This window comes from Lepidochelys olivacea, assembly GCF_965140295.1.
Source record: "Lepidochelys olivacea isolate rLepOli2 genome assembly, chromosome: 4".
Lineage (NCBI taxonomy): Eukaryota > Metazoa > Chordata > Testudines > Cheloniidae > Lepidochelys > Lepidochelys olivacea.
The window spans coordinates 147,600,600-147,620,814 of record NC_140414.1 but is presented as its reverse complement, the minus strand read 5'-3'; the positions used below and the strand labels follow the sequence as shown (position 1 = coordinate 147,620,814).

The following is a 20,215-nucleotide window of genomic DNA, read 5'->3' as shown; positions in this document are numbered from 1 at the left end:
TGTCTCAGCAGCTGGGTCTCCATGTGAAGTCAGCAATGCTCTGCTTGTTAGTCAGGATTTCTTGGCAAGTAGTGGGTGGGGTGGGCAATAAGCTTTGGAAACATCTGGCTTCCCACATACCCAAACCCAGGCCGCCTGCTGTGCACCGTCATGCCCAGAAGATGGCAGCATGCCGGGGATAGAATCCCGGCATTGATCAGCCGTCTCCCTGCTATTCCCAGAAGCATCCCATGGTTCACAGGGCAGTGCTGTGACATTAATCCCACCAAGATGTGGGCGTTTCCGGCCCTGTTCCCGTATTATACGGTACCCTAGCTTCCTGGGGGAGAGGGGAAGGTAAATAACCCCCAATCTCTCATCTCGTTCAGAAGGCTGATTTTAACCCTAGGCCTGCAGTTGCAGCCGGGAGGGGGCGACTGTGGGACCTGGCCTAGTGGACGTGTATGGCACTCTTCCCAGAGGCAGTCCAAGGACAGTTGATTGAACAGGACTTTGTAACCGCTGTGGTGGTGGTAAAGAAAAGAGGCTGTGCTGCCCCCCTGTGGGAAAGACATAGTTTGCAGCTCTGTTAATTACAACTGCCAATTGTGAGTAGGAAACTATCACCCTGCTGATTAGCTCAGGGTCTAACTAAACCAGGTCGGAGGCTGCACTGAGATGGAACTAGCTACCATGAAGCTTTGGCTGGGCTGAGAAGGGGACAAGCCCGGTGCAGGGACAGGTGATAAACAGGAGGGTTTCATTAAACTTTGACCACAATCCAGCCTCTCTAAATTGTTGACCCAATGCCCCTGCTGCAGGAGCCCTCCCAGAGCCCATCACACTCTGCTTCCATTGCACGTGGATGACCACAGCCAGGCCACCTGTGATCCCATAGCACAGCTCCATTGCTTCCGGGAACAGGGCGCAGGACACTGCGGCTCTGGCATTCCACCCCGTTTTGGACACATTTTAGCTTAACAGTATGTGCTGGAGGGTGTAAACCCCACACTGGATCTGAAGGGGTTAAGGAGCAAGTCCGGGTCCAGCCGGCCCTGCCCATCCCCACCTGCTGAGGATGCCACAGCTGAAGGTGTTGTTCAGAAGGGAGACAGACATCTCAGAAGGGACCTGCCAGGGCAGGGAGAGCAACAGACCCTGAGAGCTCCTGGATATGGGTGCTGCAGAAACCCTTCCTTAGGAGGAACTCCTGCCTGCCTGGTGTGCTCGGGCAGCTGAGGGTCCAGTTCCTCACCTTTTCTTTGCTACTGCATCAAACTGTAAGACTTTGGTGGGGCAGGGAGTGGTAGGAAGCAGCCCCGGGAGGCAGCCATAAAGCACTCCCAGGGCCTGGACATTGTAGCTTCTCACATGGCCCTGGGCAGGACCCCAGTGGAGGCCCTGGGCTCCTCTACCAACCACCTTGTTACAGAGCATACAAGAACCTTCTCTTCCGGATGCCCCCTTGGGGAAACCCCGAGAGCATAAAGACTTTGCAAACTGCACAACTGGGACTGGCCACCTCCAGGGGTCACTGAACAGACTGAAGGTGCTTCCCCGCCATGCCTGCCCTTCGGCAGAGTGCTGATCCGCCGTATTCCTTGGGATATGGCTAACTGGGAACCTGAGCGGCAGGCTGGGTTGTCAGCCACCAAAAGGCGGACTGTCAGGGCACAAGATGGTGGCTAGTGAGAGACCCTGGAGGCCAGGTGACTAGAGACCTAGTACCCTAACCACTAGGTGACACCGCCAGTGAGTGCCACCCACCGCATGGTGCTACACGCCTCCCTCGTGAACGTAACATCATCCCAACATTAGCGGTACAAAGTCCACCAGCCCATCACAGTTCCTCTCCTTTCCCCTACATTCTGGTGCTGGTGTACAAAGGGGGCCGTTCCTCCCCTCCTTATCTAAGGGCTCATTAGGACACCCTGGCCTTTCCACAGCCCAGTCTCCCAGCTTGCCGGGTCTCCTTCACTCTATCCAGCAGTCTCTATATGGCCTGGCAACAGGGGCCTCCGGCAACCTGGACTCTCCTCCTCACCTTGTAGGAGGGAAAGAAACATCCTTTTGCTACAGCCCAGCAGTCTTACCCTCTACTCCGCAGGGCGGGCCTCTGGGTCCACTTCTTGGGTGGCTCCTTTCCAGGATACTGACAAGGAACCTCCCCGAGATAGTCCTCAGCCTCTCCGGCAGCTGCCCCATGCTGCCTGAGAACCATATTTCCCAGGTAGGCAGCTACTTAGTCACAGCTGGGGGAGTAATTACTCCATCCATTAACCCCTTCGTGACTGCTACAGTAGGGCAGTTAATGGATGAAGTGACTGGAACCTGCAGCGCTGGGTGTTTTGGGCGTGTGCAGGAGGTTTGGGGGAGGGAGGCCATGTCTGGGCAAACGGAGAATGAGTGAGATCTTATTTTAAAGGACACTTTGTACAACTGCCTCCCCGTGTGAAACAGCGCCACTGAGCGGAACGGCGCAGGCCAGCTTGCCGTTCCAACAGAGCACATGGGACGGTGGGATTGCTTGATCAAGCCATCCTCAGGCAGCACGGTGTTCAACAGGTGCCAGATGCTCCACGCAGCCTGGATGCTCCATAGCAGAGGAGCGGGGAGGGGTGATCAGCACGTGCAGTATATGGCATTTGCACAGTTAATTGGCGGCTCACCTTGCCCCTCACTCCCTGAGCAAAGCTGGAAACGGGCCAGTTTTACAGAATTAGACGAACACTATCAACGTCTTGAGGCCAACATAGGGAGTAAACTCCTAATGTCCCTCCCCGGAGCATGGTCGCTGCATCAACACAACTCTTTGGTGCTAACGCTCCGGCAGTGGTCCCCAAATTGTGGGGTGCGTCTCCCTAGGGGGGGTGCAGAGGAATGTTCAGTGGGGTTTGGTGAGGCCTTGCCAGCACCCGTGGGGAGTGAGTGTCACCCAGCCCCCCTCCGCCCCCAGCTCTGCTCCGGCCCCACCCCCAAATGCGGCTCTGCTCCGCGCTCCAGCCCCTGGCTGCAGCTCGGTTCCCAGCCCTGGTCCGGCCCCAGACCCACCCCAGCTGCAGCTGCAGCCCCAGCCTCAGCCCCCCTACCGCTGTCTGCACACCCTTCCCCCTCAGAGGTATGGTCCCAGCCCCAAGGGGGGGGTTGCAGACGGGTGAGGGGGGCACAACCGTGAAAAGTTTGGGGACCACTGCACTACGGCTAAGCAGGAGATGCCCGTTCCATTCTGAGTCACATTTTCACTTGCTCACAATGTTCTCAAACAGAATTCCTTTGGGGCTTCACTTCCCCGGGCTTGGTTTGGCCCACTGGAGATTTTTGTGAAGGAAATTTGGCACAAACTTGGTTGTGCTTCTTTTTCTGGGTTTATTCCAGCAGGATGAATGTGCGTTTTGGAAGGAAACTGTGCCAGCATTTTTCATATGGAGAATACTTAAAGTTGGCTTTATTGTACATTTTCTTCACTGACCTGTCAGCGAAAGGTCTTCCTTTAAGACCTCCTTAGGTAAGGGCACCTCAGCCAAGGCTGGCCATATCAAGACTATCTCAGGGGAGGGCCCTGTTGTAGTTATTTAGATGGATTAAATGAGCCAAAGCTGTTAATATAACCCAGGCACTGTCCAACCTTAAACAGTGGTAAATAAGGTCTGAGGTTTGGTACACAGACTTCAGCCTGCTTCAGAGCAGGGCAAACACATTACTAAAAGTCCTTCTGCCCTTTTATTATACAGAAAAGAAAGAAAACCAGAGAAAGCATTTGAAATGGAAAGTACTGAGTCAGGCTTTGATTTTAACACCATCCCTTGCTCCATTTGCCTTTAGCTGGAGAGAGTTTTCAGAAGGAAAAAGCCCCTTGACTGACAGTCTCTTAGTACTTACCAAAGATGGTAATAACGATCCTTGAGTGGAAAGAGAAGTGAGTTGAGATGAATTGGAGCTGTTGTTAAAGTCAGATCCCGTTTCATCACAGGTGGTGGCTGGGTTTCAGTTGGAGCCGGCAGAGGTGGTGATTCATCTGGGTCCCTCTCTCTGGCCCAGTCTGGCCAAGACATCCCTCCAGATCAGGAGGACAAAGGCCCAGGGTCCCAGGAGACAGTGGGGGTGGCAGCCATGATGGTGACACTCACTCCAGCAGCCTCCATCTGTTCTTCCCTAATCTCTCCCCAAAGTCTCTTTCTTGAAGGACTCACAAAGGGAATGGTGGGTGGAATAGCCTGGCCCCTCATTATTTTGTCCACGCGTGAAGCCTAATATCTGACACATCAATGCTGGTCTATTCATTTCCAGGTCCATATCTTCTCTTTTTACCCAGCATGGTTTCAACACCACTGTCCTTGAGTTATCATAATGTGGTCTCTTTTTAATCTGGGCTAATCCAGTCTCTTTAGCCAGTTCTTGTGCACCTGCTTATAACACAACACTACTGGCCCTACTGTCCATCAACACTTGCCTTTATAGGTTATGGTGACATCTCGTGAACTTTCATAGACTTTTTACAACTGAGCTCACCATTAGGGTCAATTTGTCAGTCCAATTATCACAACAGTCCCCATGGAAACATGCCTCAATCCAAGCCCTCCCTGTTAAGGCCACTGCCCTCAAGGACATGTTTCTTCAGGGCTCGTGTGCTCCAGACACCTCAGAGAAAAGTGATCTGCTAAAGAGGCTGAAGTGCGCCTACAGCATCTTTGATTTCGGACAATGAAATCTGGTAAACCAGTGGTCCCCAAACTTTTCAGGGTCATGGCCCCCCTTACCCCTCTCAATACCCTTTTCCTCCCCCCACCCCCTGAGACACAGACAGGGGTAAGAGGGCTGAGACTGGGGCTGGGAATGGAGCTGCGGCCAGAGGCTGAGGGCTGGACTGGGGCCAGGGCCAGGGCCTGGTGCAGAGCTACAGCTGGGCTGTGGTCCGGGGCTGAGGCTATGGGGCCGGGATTGGGACCGGGAGCCGCTCTCTCCACACCCCCTGTGGGGGCTGTCCCAGACCCCGTCGTGCCCTCCGAACGTTTCTCCATGCCCCCCCCAGGGGGGTGCACCCCACAGTTTGGGGACCTCTGTGCTAGATTGTGGAATAGTCCCCCATCGCTTGGGACGCTTAAGGCTGGACAAAGGCCTGGATCCTGGATTGTATGGAAGGATCCTGGCCCGGCCCTGGGGAATATGGTCCAGACAGGCTCCAGCAAGGCACGCTCTGCTCTGCCACAGAGGAATATGCCAGGGGGTGAAGTTCTGTCATTCTCACCTGGCAGCAGCTTGCCAGCTGGCAAAGGGCTGGGGCGATGGAAACAAAGCCCCTTTCGGCTGCGGCCCAGAATCGATCCTGCCCATTAGCGAATTACAGACTCTGATTGAATTACCAGAGCTACCCTGGGATGCTCTCACCAACCAAGCTGATGGGTCTCTGGAAAGTGGATAGGTTTCATCCGTGGTCATAATTACTCCCAGCACCTGGTGGGGTTCTGGACAGTCACATGAGCTGACAGGCCCTGAAGCACAGAGAGACAAATACAACGTGTCAGTAACAACCAGCCAGGAGAAAGATCACCTCGTTCCTGTGCCAAACGGCCATAAAGTCGCCTGGGAGAAGGTCGGGGTCCCAGGTGAGGGCTTTGGGCAGTGAAATATTTTAATGCCAAAACCAGCACATTTCAGAGGAGGGATTCTATGGTCATTGTTATTCCATCAATTCTTAGCATGATCGTCACACAAATCTTTCCCCACATGGTGTGTCAGAAACGTAAAGGCACCTCCCCCAGCTCCGAAAAGCCTGTCTACGTTAGACAAGACACAGGACAGCCATTCGGGAGGGGGATACCAAGGAGGGCTTCGAAGGACAGGAGAGCAGCGTTCGGGGCTGCAGGACAGCAGGCGAGATGCTGAGCGCGGGAGAAGGAGAGGAACAAAAGTCGGGAGCAGGAGGGAGGGGATGGGAAATAGCAGTGGACACGTAGGTGTGGGGTAGAAAGCATGTGTGGGTGTGGATCCGACGCAGGCAAAGAGAGGGAGCCCTGCAGCCAAGCACTCATGGCCAACCCTACGCCAACGAACCAGAAAGGGCGGGGGAGTAAGAAAATCAGATCGACTAGCCCCCTTGTTTCCAGGGATGTCAGCATTCACCTGCTGCGATAAAGAAGCAACACAGGGCCCTGGCTGGTGCCGGGGACGGGGGAGGTTCTCAGCCCAGTTCCGAGCAGGCAAACAGCCACATCACGTGCTAGTGTGTTTCCAGCCAATGCCTCTTATCCACCAGCAGCGACATCCTCCTGCACACGCGGGTGCCCTTTTCTCATTTGACTCTTCTTCCAAATGCCGTTTCTCCTCCCTCCAGCTAACATGACCAAAGGCCACCCCGGGAAGAAGTGTCTGGAGAGCCAGTCACAGCTAATTTGTCTGCAGGCCTCCTTGGGCACCTCCGACTTCAGAGACGGCCGCCAGCTGCTTCCTTCTGTAGCTTGCCGGATGGATGTCCCGGAGGGGCAACCGGCGACGTGGGGTTTATAGTCGAGCAAAGGGCAAAGCGGCTGCATGTACCATCAGCGTCCCTCGGTTACCATGGGACGCGTGGGCGTTCTCGCTGCGATGGCAGGACCTGGTGTGGAAAACAAGCGGTAGGAGGGATAAAGCGGGCAGGGAAAGAGACGCTGGTCAGGGTCGGGAGGCTCAACCCAGTTTTCTTCCACCCAGCTGCGGGATCTGTAGGAGCGATGTCTCCGTTCCCGCTCCCCACCCTAACAGGGAACAATGCTTTTTCTTCAACAAGAAATGGCGAATCAGGGCCCTACAGGATGTGCTTGCAGCCCAACGCACACCCCCTCCCTGTGCTATATTGCCCCGCCCCAGAGCGCCCTCTTGTGGCTTTCTAGACTGGCTCCTGCCTGTCATGTACGGCTGGTACAGGGCAGGTTGCTGATCAGGCACTTGTACCAGATGTGGACTGGCTCCTGGGCTTCCTTCCCCGAGGGACACACCGGGGACGTTTTCTCTGTATGGTCATGTAATGTACTGCCAGGAGTGGCTGTTGTGTGCTGATAAGGCATGTTACACTGAGCAGCTGAACGTATAGTCCAGCTTAACCTTCTATTATACTGCCACTGGGACCTGGCCCTCTGGCTAGAGACGCCCAACATCCGACCCTTCCTGAGTGACAGTGTCCTCCTTCCAGTCTATCGTGATGTCCTGCACCAGTGTTCAAGCCAATGTAGGAAATCCCAGCCAGTTTGCTGCCCCGTTAGATCCTCCCTCCAGAATTTGGCTACCACCAGACCTGTTTCTCTGCTGCTGTGTTTAAGATCTCCTCCTCCTCTGCCGTGCTCTTCGTCCTTTCCTCAGGACCTCTCATTCCTGGGACACCAACTGCTCCCCTTGAATCTGGTTGCTGTCCTTTCCTCTGGTCCCTAACTCACAGAGACTGCTTCCCTTGAGTTATGGGCCCATTCCAGGCATTGATCCTATCCCCTGCAGCCTCCTTTCTCAGTACTTCTGGATAGGGTCTGTGACGCTAGCAGACCAGCTCATGCCAAGGTCCCCGTGTCTCAGCTGAACACTGACAAATACATGGCTGAAATCAGTCTGGCTCAGCTGTACGTTAGTATTGTTAAAACGGGGATTAGGGTTATAAGAAGGTGTTTAGTGCTGAGACTTTACTGAATACTTGTGAGTTGCTCTCTGCATTAGGCTGACATACCTTACAATATGGAATACAGATGTTACTATTTGAGCGGCTGTATTGTGAGCCTCGGTGACCGTGTAAATCATCAGACTGGAGAGAGACAGTAACTGGTGTGAAGTGCTGGTCTCCAGCAGAAGGTGTTACGTCCTGCCCAACCAGAAAGGCGCATTGACACCAGACAGACCATTGTGGGACATTAAAGAGGACAAAAGACATTGGCTGTTCTGCCCTCCCTCCGTGAAGATGAGTTGTGCAAGTGGATTCCTCCTGTCAGCTGAGTTCACAGCTCAGAGCACATGGGGGGGTGTTACAGAGTGTGGCGGAGTCTGGGGCCTGCACCCCTCTTCCTGGGATTCACTCTGAATCTCAGCCAGCCAGTAAAATGGAAGGTTTATTGGACAATAGGAACACAATCTAAAACAGAGCTTGTGGGTACAACCAGGACCCCTCAATCAAGTCCTTCTGGGGGGGGGGGGAGCTCAGACCCCAGTCCTGGGGTTCCCTGCGTTCCACCACCCAGCCCAAAACGGAAACCAAAACCCCCCCAGCAGGCTGTCTCCTGCAGCCTTTGTCCAGTTTCCCAGGCAGAGGTGTTACCTCCCCCTCCCAGCTCAGGTTACAGGCTCTCAGGTCTCCCATCCCCAGTGAAACTCCCCTGCCACATTCCCAGGTCAACACTCCTCCCTCCCTGCTGCGTCACATCTCTCCCCCCTTCGAGACTGAACTGAGCGGAGTCACTCTGACCAGTGACCTGGGGAAGTTCGGGGTCCCCTCTCCAGGACAACGCATCCGCTATCATGTTGGCACTTCCCTTCACATGGACCACGTCCATGTCGTAATCCTGCAGGAGCAGGCTCCATCTCAGGCGTTTGGCGTTGGCTCCTTTCATCTGGTGCAGCCAGGTCAGGGGAGAGTGGTCGGTGTACACGGTGAAGTGTCGCCCGAAGAGATAGGGCTCTAGTTTCTTGAGGGCCCACACTATGGCCAGGCACTCCTTCTCGATGGCCACGTAGTGTTGCTCCCGGGGTAGCAACTTCTTGCTCAGGTACACGATGGGGTGTCTCTCTCCCTTTTCATCCTCCTGCATTAACACCGCCCGTAGTCCCATGTCTGAGGCATCGGTGAACACCATAAAGGGCTTGTCAAAGTCTGGGTTTGCCAGAACTGGGCCACTGACCAGAGCCACCTCCAGCATCTGGCCTCCTGGCACTGCTTGGTCCAGACCACCTTGTCTGGCTTCCCTTTCTTGAATAGCTCAGTGATGGGGGTTGCTATGGTGCTAAAGCGGGGCACAAACCTTTGATAGTATCCTGCCAACCCAATAAAGGCTTGGACCTGCTTTTTGGTGTGGGGAGCGGGCCAGTCTCTGATCACCTCCACCTTAGCTGGTTCCGGCTTTAGGCGGCCGCTCCCCATCCGATGGCCCAGGTAAGATATTTCAGCCATCCCCACCTTGCACTTCTCAGCTTTTATGGTCAGCCCCGCCTCCTGGAGTCGGTCCAGCACTTGTCTAACCTGGGACACGTGGTCCTCCCAGGTCTGGCTAAAGACACAGATGTCATCAATATACGCCACGGCAAACTCTCCATCCCCTTCAGTAGCTGATCCACCAGGCACTGGAAGGTGGCCGGCGCTCCCTTGAGGCTGAAAGGTAGGGTCAGGAAATCAGAGCCCCAGAGGGGTGATAAAGGCCGATTTCAGCCAGGCATCTGCATCCAGTGGCACTTACCAGTAGCCCTTTTTAAGATCCATGGTGGTAAGGTATTGAGCTCTTCCCAGCTTGTCTAGGAGCTCATCAGGCCTGGGCATGGGGTAGGCATCCGATACAATGATGGCATTGAGCTTCCGATAGTCCACACAGAACCGGACTGACCCGTCCTTTTTGGGGACCAGCACCACCGGCGAGGCCCAAAGGCTGGATCACCCCCAAAGCTAGCATATCCCGGACCTCTCTTTCCAGGTCCTGAGCAGTTTTCCCTGTGACTCGGAAGGGGGAGCATCTTAGAATCATAGAATCATAGAATATCAGGGTTGGAAGGGACCCCAGAAGGTCATCTAGTCCAACCCCCTGCTCAAAGCAGGACCAATTCCCAGTTAAATCATCCCAGCCAGGGCTTTGTCAAGCCTGACCTTAAAAACCTCTAAGGAAGGAGATTCTACCACCTCCCTAGGTAACGCATTCCAGTGTTTCACCACCCTCTTAGTGAAAAAGTTTTTCCTAATATCCAATCTAAACCTCCCCCACTGCAACTTGAGACCATTACTCCTCGTTCTGTCATCTGCTACCATTGAGAACAGTCTAGAGCCATCCTCTTTGGAACCCCCTTTCAGGTAGTTGAAAGCAGCTATCAAATCCCCCCTCATTCTTCTCTTCTGCAGGCTAAACAATCCCAGCTCCCTCAGCCTCTCCTCATAACTCATGTGTTCCAGTCCCCTAATCATTTTTGTTGCCCTATCTTATCGGTGGGTGCGACCCTGTCTGCACCAGTGGAGAGTCAGATTAGTGCGTCCAGGCTAGTTGGAAAACAGCTGTCGGTACGGATGCAGCACCCCCCTGACCTCAGCTTGCTGGGCAGGGGTTAGCTGATCCGAGAGGGGAATTGTTTCCAGGGGGGAACCAGCTCTGGGAATAGATCTACTAAAGGGTCATCTCCCTGCTCCTCCCAATGTCCACACACGGCCAACACCACATTCCCCCTGGCATAATATGGCTTCATCATATTCACATGGTACACCCGGTGGTGGTGCGCCCGGTTAGACAGCTCCACCACATAGTTTACCTCATTTAGCTGCTTGACAACCTTGAAAGGGCCTTCCCAGGTGGCCTGTAGTTTGTTCTTTCTCACGGGAATGAGAACCATCACTGGATCCCTGGTGGCGTAGGCACGGGCCCACGCCGTGTGGTCATACCAGACCTTCTGCTTCTTCTGGGCTCTGGCCAGATTCTCCCTGGCCAGGCCCATGAGTTCAGGAAGTCTCTTTCGGAAGATCAGGACATACTCCACCACTGATTCTCCATTGGGAGTGGCCTTCCCCTCCCATTTGTCTCTCATCAGGTCCAGGGGGCCCCTTACCCTCCTTCCATATAACCGTTCGAAAGGCAAAAATCTGGTAGACTCCTGGGGTACCTCCCTGTACACGAACAGCAGGTGAGGTAAGTACTTGTCCCAATCCTGTGGGTGCTGGTTCATAAAGGTTTTCAGCATCATCTTTAGCGTCCCATTGAACCTCTCCACCAGCCCATTGGACTGGGGGTGATAAGCTGAGGCCCAGTTGGGCCGGACCCCACATTTCTCCCATAAGCACCGGAGCAGGGCCGACATGAAGTTGGAGCCTTGGTCTGTCAAGACTTCCTTGGGGAACCCCACTCGGCTGAAAATGGTCAGGAGCGCATCGGCCACGGTGTCTGCTTCAATGGAAGCTAAGGGCACTGCCTCGGGGTAGCGGGTGGCAAAATCTACCACCACCAGAATGTATTTCTTCCCCGACCGGGTCGTCCTGCTGAGAGGCCCCACAATGTCCATGGCCACCTTCTGGAAAGGCTCCTCTATGATGGGCAAAGGTCTGAAAGCCGCTTTCCCCTTGTCCCGGGCCTTCCCCACCCTCTGACAGGGGTCACAGGATCGGCAATACTGCCGGACCGTGGTAAAGACCCCGGGCCAGTAAAAGTTCTGTAGCAACCTCTGCCGGGTGCGCCGGATTCCCTGGTGCCCTGCGAGGGGGATGTCATGGGCCAGGGACAGGAGCTTGCGGCGATACTTCTGGGGGACCACCAGCTGCCTCCTGATCCCACAGGACTCTACTTCCCTTGTGGGAGCCCATTCTCGGTACAGGAACCCCTTCTCCCACAGGAACCTCTCCTGGCAGCCTCTCCTCATGGTCCGTCCCACACTGAGGTCGGCCAGGTCCCTGAGCTTCCACAAGGAGGGATCTTTCCTCAACTCGGCCTGGAACTCAGCGGCTGGGGAAGGGATGGGGCCCGGTTCCCTCTCATTGGCCGGGTCTGAGGCCACAGCCTCTCTGAGCTGTGCCCCTCGGCGCTCCCTCCCCACCAGGGTAGGGTCCTGCGCCTCCGGTGTGGTACCCTCCCCAAGGTCGGGGCACAGTGCCCCTCGCCGGCTCTGGCTACGGGTCGCAACCAGGGCGGTCTGGAGGTTGCTTGGCCAGTCCTCTAGGTCTCCCCCCATCAAAACCTCAGTGGGCAAATGGTGGTGTACCCCCACGTCCTTGGGGCCCTCCTTAACCCCCCATTTCAGGTGTACCGTTGCCACAGGCACCTTGAATGGGGTCTCAGCCACCCCAGTCAGGGTCAGGTAGGTGTTCGGCACCACCCGATCTGGGGCCACCACCTCGGGCCGGGCCAGCGTCACCTCCGCGCCCGTATCCCAGTATCCATTGACCTTCCTCCCATCCACCTCAAGGGGAACAAGGCACTTTCTCCAGAGGGACAGCCCCGCGCCCACCCTGTAAACCAAGAACCCTGAGTCCAGAGCATCCAGCCCTCCGGAGGAGCTGGCCTGGGGTACTCTTCCCTCCTGAGCAGGTGGTAAGCTGGCAGCCCCCCTTGCCTGGGCCGTCTGCCCCTCGTCCAGCTGAGTCCCTACCCAGTTAACCCTGGATCGGTTGGGTCTGCTCAGTCTGTCCCTGAGCCTGTGGCACTGGGTCCGTACATGGCCTCTCTGGCCACAGTGATAGCAGCTCAGGTCACGTTGGTCCCCTCGAGCGGGTCGAATGGTCCTGACGCCAGGCGTTCCCCTTGGGACAGGGTTCTCCATATTTCCCCGCTGGGAGGTCCCATGGTGACTCTCTCTCTCTCTGCATCGGGGGGGCCTGTTCTTTTGGGACTCCTCCCTGCTACCCCGATCGACTGTTCACAAACTCGTCGACCAGCTGCCCTGCGTGCTGGGGATTCTCTAGCTTTTTGTCCACCAACCATAGCCTCAGGTCAGAAGGGCACTGTTCATACAGTTGCTCCAGTACAATTAGGTCAAGCAGGTCCTCTTTAGCTTGGGCCCCAGCTGTCCACTTGCGGGCATATCCCTGCATCCGGTTGACCAGTTGTAGGTATGTGGCCTCAGGCGTTTTACACTGACTCCGGAACCTTTTCCGATAGATCTCAGGGGTCAGCTCAAACTGACGGAGCAGGGCCTTTTTGAACAGTTCGTAGTCCCCTGCATCTGCCCCTGTCATTTGGCTGTACACGGCTTTGGGGTCCAGTAAGGGGGTGAGAAACTGGAGCCTGTCGGCAGGGACAACGCTGTGCATCTCGCAGGCATTCTCAAAGGCCGCCAGGAAGCTATCTATGTCCTCCCCCTCCTTATGATGGGCCAGGGAGCATTTATCAAAGCTCCTTGCAGTCTTGGGTCCCCCCTTACTCACTGCAGCCAGGGCCCCACTGCTCCTCAGCCTGGCCAGATCCAGCTCATGCTGTCTCTTTCTCCTTCTCCTCCCGCTCATGCTGACATTGCCTCTCCTCCTGCTCATGCTGATGCTGCTTTTCATGATCCTCCAGCTCCCTCATTTTCATCTCCCTCTCCCATTCCAGCCGCCTCCGCACCAGGGATGGGGAGCTCCGCCAGGAGAATCCCCTGCTGGCTCCTGGGGTCAGGATGCCCTCGGTATTTGCTGGGCTTTCCCCAACCCCTCCCCAGGCATAGGTAGGAAGGGTCGCGGGGATGTCCTCGGCAGCAGTCTGAACCCTCCCAACCCGGTCAGGCCCCAGGGCCCACGCTGCGTCTACCAGGCGGCTTCCCTCAGGGACAGGGACCTGGTCATCCAAGCGATCCTTCTCCTCCAACTGGGCAATCAGCTGTTCCTTGGTGGACCTCCCAATGTGCAGCCCCCTCTGCCTGCACAGCTCCACCAGGTTGCTCTTAAAGCGTTTAGCGTACCTCTCCCTGCTGGCCACTCGCAGGCCGGGCAGCTTTCCACGGGTTCCAGGAAGAACCCCAAGGGTGCCAGTACTTCTTGAGGTCACCCCCTCTTTGCCAGGGTTGAGCTGCAGACTTCTCCACCCCTGGGACCGCTCGCTGCAATCCCCCGGGGGACCCTGTTACTGCAAAAGTCCTTCTCTCTGGTCACACACTCCCAGGGGTTAACCGCCCCCTGAAACTGTCTCTCTCTGAATCTTCAGCACACCTGGTCCCCATCAATCCCCCTTCGTTTTACTGTTTCCCAGTCACTTACTGCAGGAAGCGCCGTTCACGGGGTGCAGTACATCCCACCTCTGCCACCAGTTGTCACGGAGTGTGGGGGAGTCCGTGGCCTGCACCCCTCTTCCTGGGATTCACTGTGACTCTCAGCCAGCCAGTAAAACGGAAGGTTTAGTGGACAATAGGAACACATCTAAAACAGAGCTTGTGGGTACCACCAGGACCCCTCAGTCAAGTCCTTCTGGGGGGCAGCGAGCTTAGACCCCAGGCCTGGGGTTCCCTGCATTCCACCACCCAGCACCAAACTGAAACCAACCCCCCCCCCCCAGCAGGCTCTCTCCTGCAGCCTTTGTCCAGTTTCCCAAGCAGAGGTGTTACCTCCCCCTCCCGGCTCAGGTTACAGGCTCTCAAGTCTCCCATCCCTAGTGAAACCCCCCTGCTACATTCCCAGGTCAACACTCCCCCCCCTCCCTGCTGCGTCACAGCAATCTCGTTAGATATGCGTTAGATTCTGTTTTGTTTAAATGGCTGATAAAATAAGCTGTGCTGGATGGAATGCAGTTTCCTGTTTTTGTGTGTTTTTGTAAATTAAGTTTTTGCCTAGAGGGATTCTCTATGTTTTGAATCTGATTACCCTGTAAGGTATTTACCATCCTGATTTTACAGAGGTGACTCTTACTTTTTCTTTAATTAAAATTCTTCTTTTAAGAACCTGATTGTTTTTTCATTGTTCTTAAGATCCAAGGGTTTGGATCTGTGTTCATCTATGCAAATTGATGAGGATTTTTATCCAGCCTTCCACAGGAAAGGGGGTGTAGGGCTTGGAGGGATTTTGAGGGGAAGACATTTGCAAGTGGGCTCTTTCCCTGTTATATATTTGTCAGACACTTGGTGGTGGCAGCAATAAAGTCGAGGGACAAAAGGTAAAAAAGTTTGTACCTTGGGGAAGTTTTAACCTAAGCTGGAAAAATAAGCTTAGGGGGTTTTTCATGTACCCTAGAGTTCAGAGTGGAGAAGGAAGTTATGCTCAAATAAATTTGTTAGTCTCAAAGGTGCCACAAGTACTCCTTTTTGCGAATACAGAATAACACGGCTGATACTCTGAACCCTTGGTTCTGCAGGTTTTTTATTGCAATGTAGATGTACCCTGGAAGTCCAGGTTTCCCTTTCTGCCTCAGAGACTCAGCTTGACCTGCTTCTAGCACTCTGACCAGGTGACCCCCGCCACCTAGCCCAGTGGCCCAGCTAGCTGGCTTATCCATGATCCTGTCTAAGACCTGGGACTTGCCTCCAGTGTTAACATTTACAGGGGAAGGAGACTGTTGCATCTCATACAGGGAGCAGAGGTTTAGCTGAGCGCAATAATGAGCAGCCAAGTATGGTGATGACAAAAACTAAATGACTCCTCCCCCTTCCAGATAACCTCACAGTAGATCCAGTGTCAGCTTTTTCCAGACTGGAGAGAAGGTGACCACTTCAGCCAACACAGTCATCATTATTCATAAACAACAAGATCTAAACTCTGTCCATTCAAATGTGTTTCACTGTGTCTGTGTGTTCTGAACTACAAGGGCCCAACCTTGCCCCACATCACTGGCATTACATCCCTGGGCAATCACGTGTGTTTAGAAACATGCTAGCCAATAAGAGCAATATTCTACCTTTCTATATCCCCCCTTACCTCAAGGCATTTCACAAACACACACCCCTGTAGGACAATCATCTCTGCCTAAACAGCTTGCAGAGTTCACGGACATGTCAGTACATGGCCCGAAAAAAAACTGCAAGACACCTGCAAAGCAAAGGCCAATATTAGACATGATGGAAGGAACTGGCACGGACCTCTAGGGGACCTGGAAGCCCAGTGCCCCCCTACTCCTGGGAAAGGAGAGGGTGCGGAGATTCCTACCAGGGCTTTCTCAAAGGACAGTGCACAACTGCTTCCACCTTTCCTATCGGCCTCTGGCAAGTAACAACCTCAGCCTTCGGTTCCTGTTTTGTTGATGGAAGAGAAAAAGACTCTCCCCCCCCCCCCCCCCGCAAAAAGACTCCCTGGTACTTTTGGAATGTGGGAGGAGTAGGAAATAGACACGGGGTAAAAGAGGTTTGATAGTCTACCCTGTACCCTATCCCTCCTCTGCCTCTGTTTTCAGCTCCTCCACCCCGCGCAAACAGCTGAAGTGCTCCTTACTGCTGATCATAGCTTTAGCCCAAGCAGCCGCTAAGTGCAACTGACAGGATTCTTGACTGTTCCCTGGGGCTCACAGCTGCAGTGTAACTGCCCAGGGTCTTGCTCCTTCCGCACTGCCGCGCCTTGGGAGAGATACAAGCAGCAGCCTTGCAGACACAGAACCACTACGCAGCACTAGTTCATACTCCGTGGGTTTTCTTTGTCATCACAATGAGATGAACATCAGTTTCTACATAACGAATGTGTAAGGCCAGCGGTTCTCAAACGCGGTCACCAGGGGCTTTTCTTGCGGCTTCAGCCTCATGGACTGTTATGGGGGACGGGGGCAAAATAGCAGCCCCTTCCTGTTGCTCCTGGATGCCCGGTCTTGGTGTCGATTGCTGGGGCCACCAGCACTGGTTGGGCCCTGCTCCCCCTGTGGAGATACCTGGGGCACAACGCTGGAGGACCAAGCAGCTGGTGAGTTTCCCACCTTCCCAAGGGCGGTGGGGTTCAGGCTTTGGGCTCCAGCCCTCCACTGCCTCCCCATACCCGCCTCCCCGGACCCCTTCCCCCCCCTCACCCCATCTAGGGCTTAATTTGTCCCCAGGCTTGTTGACAGGGCTGAGTAAGTCTGCTGTGAATAGTGATACTTCTGTGTTTGTTAATATCACTTTTGCCAGCTAGCAATAAACAAATTACAATGATTTGGCCGTGTATATTTATTTGTTTTTCCTAAAGCTAAATTAAGTATTTTTGGAAAAAGCATGAGAGCAGCCACCAGCTTAAACAGTGAGAGATCAGCTTAAAGCCCTGAAACAGAAGCATTAACTATTATCGCTCTGCATATTCTTGTTATCAATATAAATGTCCAGTCCCTTTTTGTTGCTACATTTTTAGCCTCAACAGCATCCAGTAGCAGTGGGTTCCACAGGGTAATTATTCACCATGTGAAAATGTGTTTCCTTTGATCAGTTTTGAATTTCCAGCCTTTTCACTTCAATGAATGACCCTCTGTTTTTGTGTTATGAGACAGAGAACAGATGCTCCCAATCTACCTCCACTGGACCATACAGACTTTTATCTCCTCTCTTTCATCATCTTTCTCAGGTAAACAAGACCAGGCTCTTCAGTCTTTCCTCATGAGAGGTTTTGTTTTTTTTTTCCCCCAGCCCCTTGATTCTTGTATGAACTCCCCATCAGTGATCCCACTGATAGGAGTCCTGTCACTGGCTTGTTAGGTATCCTCAAGCAATTCATGTCATCACTTTGTGCTTCGCTTTCCCACTCTGTTAAATGGGGATATCAATTCTGACCTACTCCGTGGGACGAGGTGTGAAGTTTTCTGAGTAGACAAGAGTGGACAGTTATTGGTCTGCGTGAAGTGGGCGACTTTTACTGTTAATATTGGCCCAGCTTTATTATTTTGTATAGTAATTAGCTGAATGTGCATCTAGACTCATTGATTTTAGGGCCAGAAGGGACCACTATGATCTAGTCTGACCTCCTGCATAACAAAGGCTAGCGGAGTACTTTCAAGGGCTCTGTTTTTCATTTCCAGTATCTGGCCTGTAGGCATCCGATACATGAGGAAGTATCATTTCTCCCCGTTCCTCTCTCTGTCTCTCACACACACACCCAGCTCCAGAACGGAGAATTGCTGTCTTGCCCTTCCTGAGGCTGCTGCATGGTAGGGTGTCTGCTACTCTACCCTTCCCCCAGGCTCCATATTTTGGGCAGCTGCTGCCTCCCACACAGCTCCAATACCAGCCTCTGCAGCAGCTGAGAGCTGTGCTAAGCATGAATTTGAGATGTTTTTGACATTTTCACAGCCACACCTTAAGTTCCCAAAGGCTGCAATGAAAATCACTAGGGTCTTCCCCACTTCTCTGCTGCCCCTTAGCAGAGCCCTGAGCAGCACCAGGTGCCCCGGAGTTGTCCAGATTCACACAGATAGCCCCACATCAGGTCATGCTGGGAAATTTTCTCTTCCTAAAAAGAGCTAGAAACATAGGGCACCATTTTCAAAGGCACTGAGCACCCACCAATTCCACTGGAGCTCAGTGTCCTGGAAAAGTTGGGCTATTTTAAAAAAAGAATAAAAGCTTAGATTCTGCAGGAACTAAGGGTTCATGCCCCGGACTCACCAGTAAGGTAGCACCATTTGAGTGCTGATAGAATTGTCTAAATGCCATAGAACCCCTTTCTACACAGACTCTGCTGTGGGCCATGTCTACGACCAATCCCACTGGCTTCAAAACCAGCGTTCCCTGTATCTCAGGTACCTAAATGATCCAGAATTCCTACTCATTTCCATTTACCCCTCTCTCATCACACCCTCGCCCCAGCACTTCTACAGCCAGGCTACCAAGAAACACACCATCAGACCTTAATACCCAGTAATCATAGAATCATAGAATATCAGGGTTGGAAGGGACCCCAGAAGGTCATCTAGTCCAACCCCCTGCTCGAAGCAGGACCAATTCCCAGTTAAATCATCCCAGCCAGGGCTTTGTCAAGCCCGACCTTAAAAACCTCTAAGGAAGGAGATTCTACCACCTCCCTAGGTAACGCATTCCAGTGTTTCACCACCCTCTTAGTGAAAAGGTTTTTCCTAATATCCAATCTAAACCTCCCCCACAGCAACTTGAGACCATTACTCCTCGTTCTGTCCTCTGCTACCATTGAGAACAGTCTAGAGCCATCCTCTTTGGAACCCCCTTTCAGGTAGTTGAAAGCAGCTATCAAATCCCCCCTCATTCTTCTCTTCTGCAGGCTAAACAATCCCAGCTCCCTCAGCCTCTCCTCATAAGTCATGTGTTCCAGACCCCTAATCATTTTTGTTGCCCTTCGCTGGACTCTCTCCAATTTATCCACATCCTTCTTGTAGTGTGGGGCCCAAAACTGGACACAGTACTCCAGATGAGGCCTCACCAATGTCGAATAGAGGGGAACGATCACGTCTCTCGATCTGCTCGCTATGCCCCTACTTATACATCCCAAAATGCCATTGGCCTTCTTGGCAACAAGGGCACAGTGCTGACTCATATCCAGCTTCTTGTCCACTGTCACCCCTAGGTCCTTTTCCGCAGAACTGCTGCCTAGCCATTCGGTCCCTAGTCTGTAGCTGTGCATTGGGTTCTTCCGTCCTAAGTGCAGGACCCTGCACTTATCCTTATTGAACCTCATCAGATTTCTTTTGGCCCAATCCTCCAATTTGTCTAGGTCCTTCTGTATCCTATCCCTCCCCTCTAGCGTATCTACCACTCCTCCCAGTTTAGTATCATCCGCAAATTTGCTGAGAGTGCAATCCACACCATCCTCCAGATCATTTATGAAGATATTGAACAAAACCGGCCCCAGGACCGACCCTTGGGGCACTCCACTTGATACCGGCTGCCAACTAGACATGGAGCCATTGATCACTACCCGTTGAGCCCGACAATCTAGCCAGCTTTCTACCCACCTTATAGTGCATTCATCCAGCCCATACTTCCTTAACTTGCTGACAAGAATACTGTGGGAGACCGTGTCAAAAGCTTTGCTAAAGTCAAGAAACAATACATCCACTGCTTTCCCTTCATCCACAGAACCAGTAATCTCATCATAAAAGGCGATTAGATTAGTCAGGCATGACCTTCCCTTGGTGAATCCATGCTGGCTGTTCCTGATCACTTTCCTCTCATACAAGTGCTTCAGGATTGATTTTTTGAGGACCTGCTCCATGATTTTTCCAGGGACTGAGGTGAGGCTGACTGGCCTGTAGTTCCCAGGATCCTCCTTCTTCCCTTTTTTAAAGATTGGCACTACATTAGCCTTTTTCCAGTCATCCGGGACTTCCCCGGTTCGCCACGAGTTTTCAAAGATAATGGCCAATGGCTCTGCAATCACAGCCGCCAATTCCTTCAGCACTCTCGGATGCAACTCGTCCGGCCCCATGGACTTGTGCATGTCCAGCTTTTCTAAATAGTCCCTAACCACCTCTATCTCCACAGGGGGCTGGCCATCTCTTCCCCATTTTGTGATGCCCAGCGCAGCAGTCTGGGAGCTGACCTTGTTAGTGAAAACAGAGGCAAAAAAAGCATTGAGTACATTAGCTTTTTCCACATCCTCTGTCACTAGGTTGCCTCCCTCATTCAGTAAGGGGCCCACACATTCCTTGGCTTTCTTCTTGTTGCCAACATACCTGAAGAAACCCTTCTTGTTACTCTTGACATCTCTGGCTATATATATAGGGGGAGA

At 53.3% G+C, this 20,215-nt stretch overlaps 1 long non-coding RNA gene across 2 annotated transcripts in view; it reads right to left on the bottom strand.

Moving 5' to 3' along the window:
• Nucleotides 1-4,775: 4,775 nt before the first annotated feature.
• Nucleotides 4,776-20,215, bottom strand: part of LOC311519870 — a 41,246-nt gene continuing 25,806 nt past the window's right edge. For both annotated transcript variants that reach the window (XR_014711402.1, XR_014711403.1), the window contains exons 2-3: nucleotides 6,100-6,571; nucleotides 4,776-5,468 (exon numbers count right to left, since the gene is read on the bottom strand). This is a non-coding gene — a long non-coding RNA (uncharacterized lncRNA). The remainder of the gene's footprint in view (nucleotides 5,469-6,099; nucleotides 6,572-20,215) is intronic.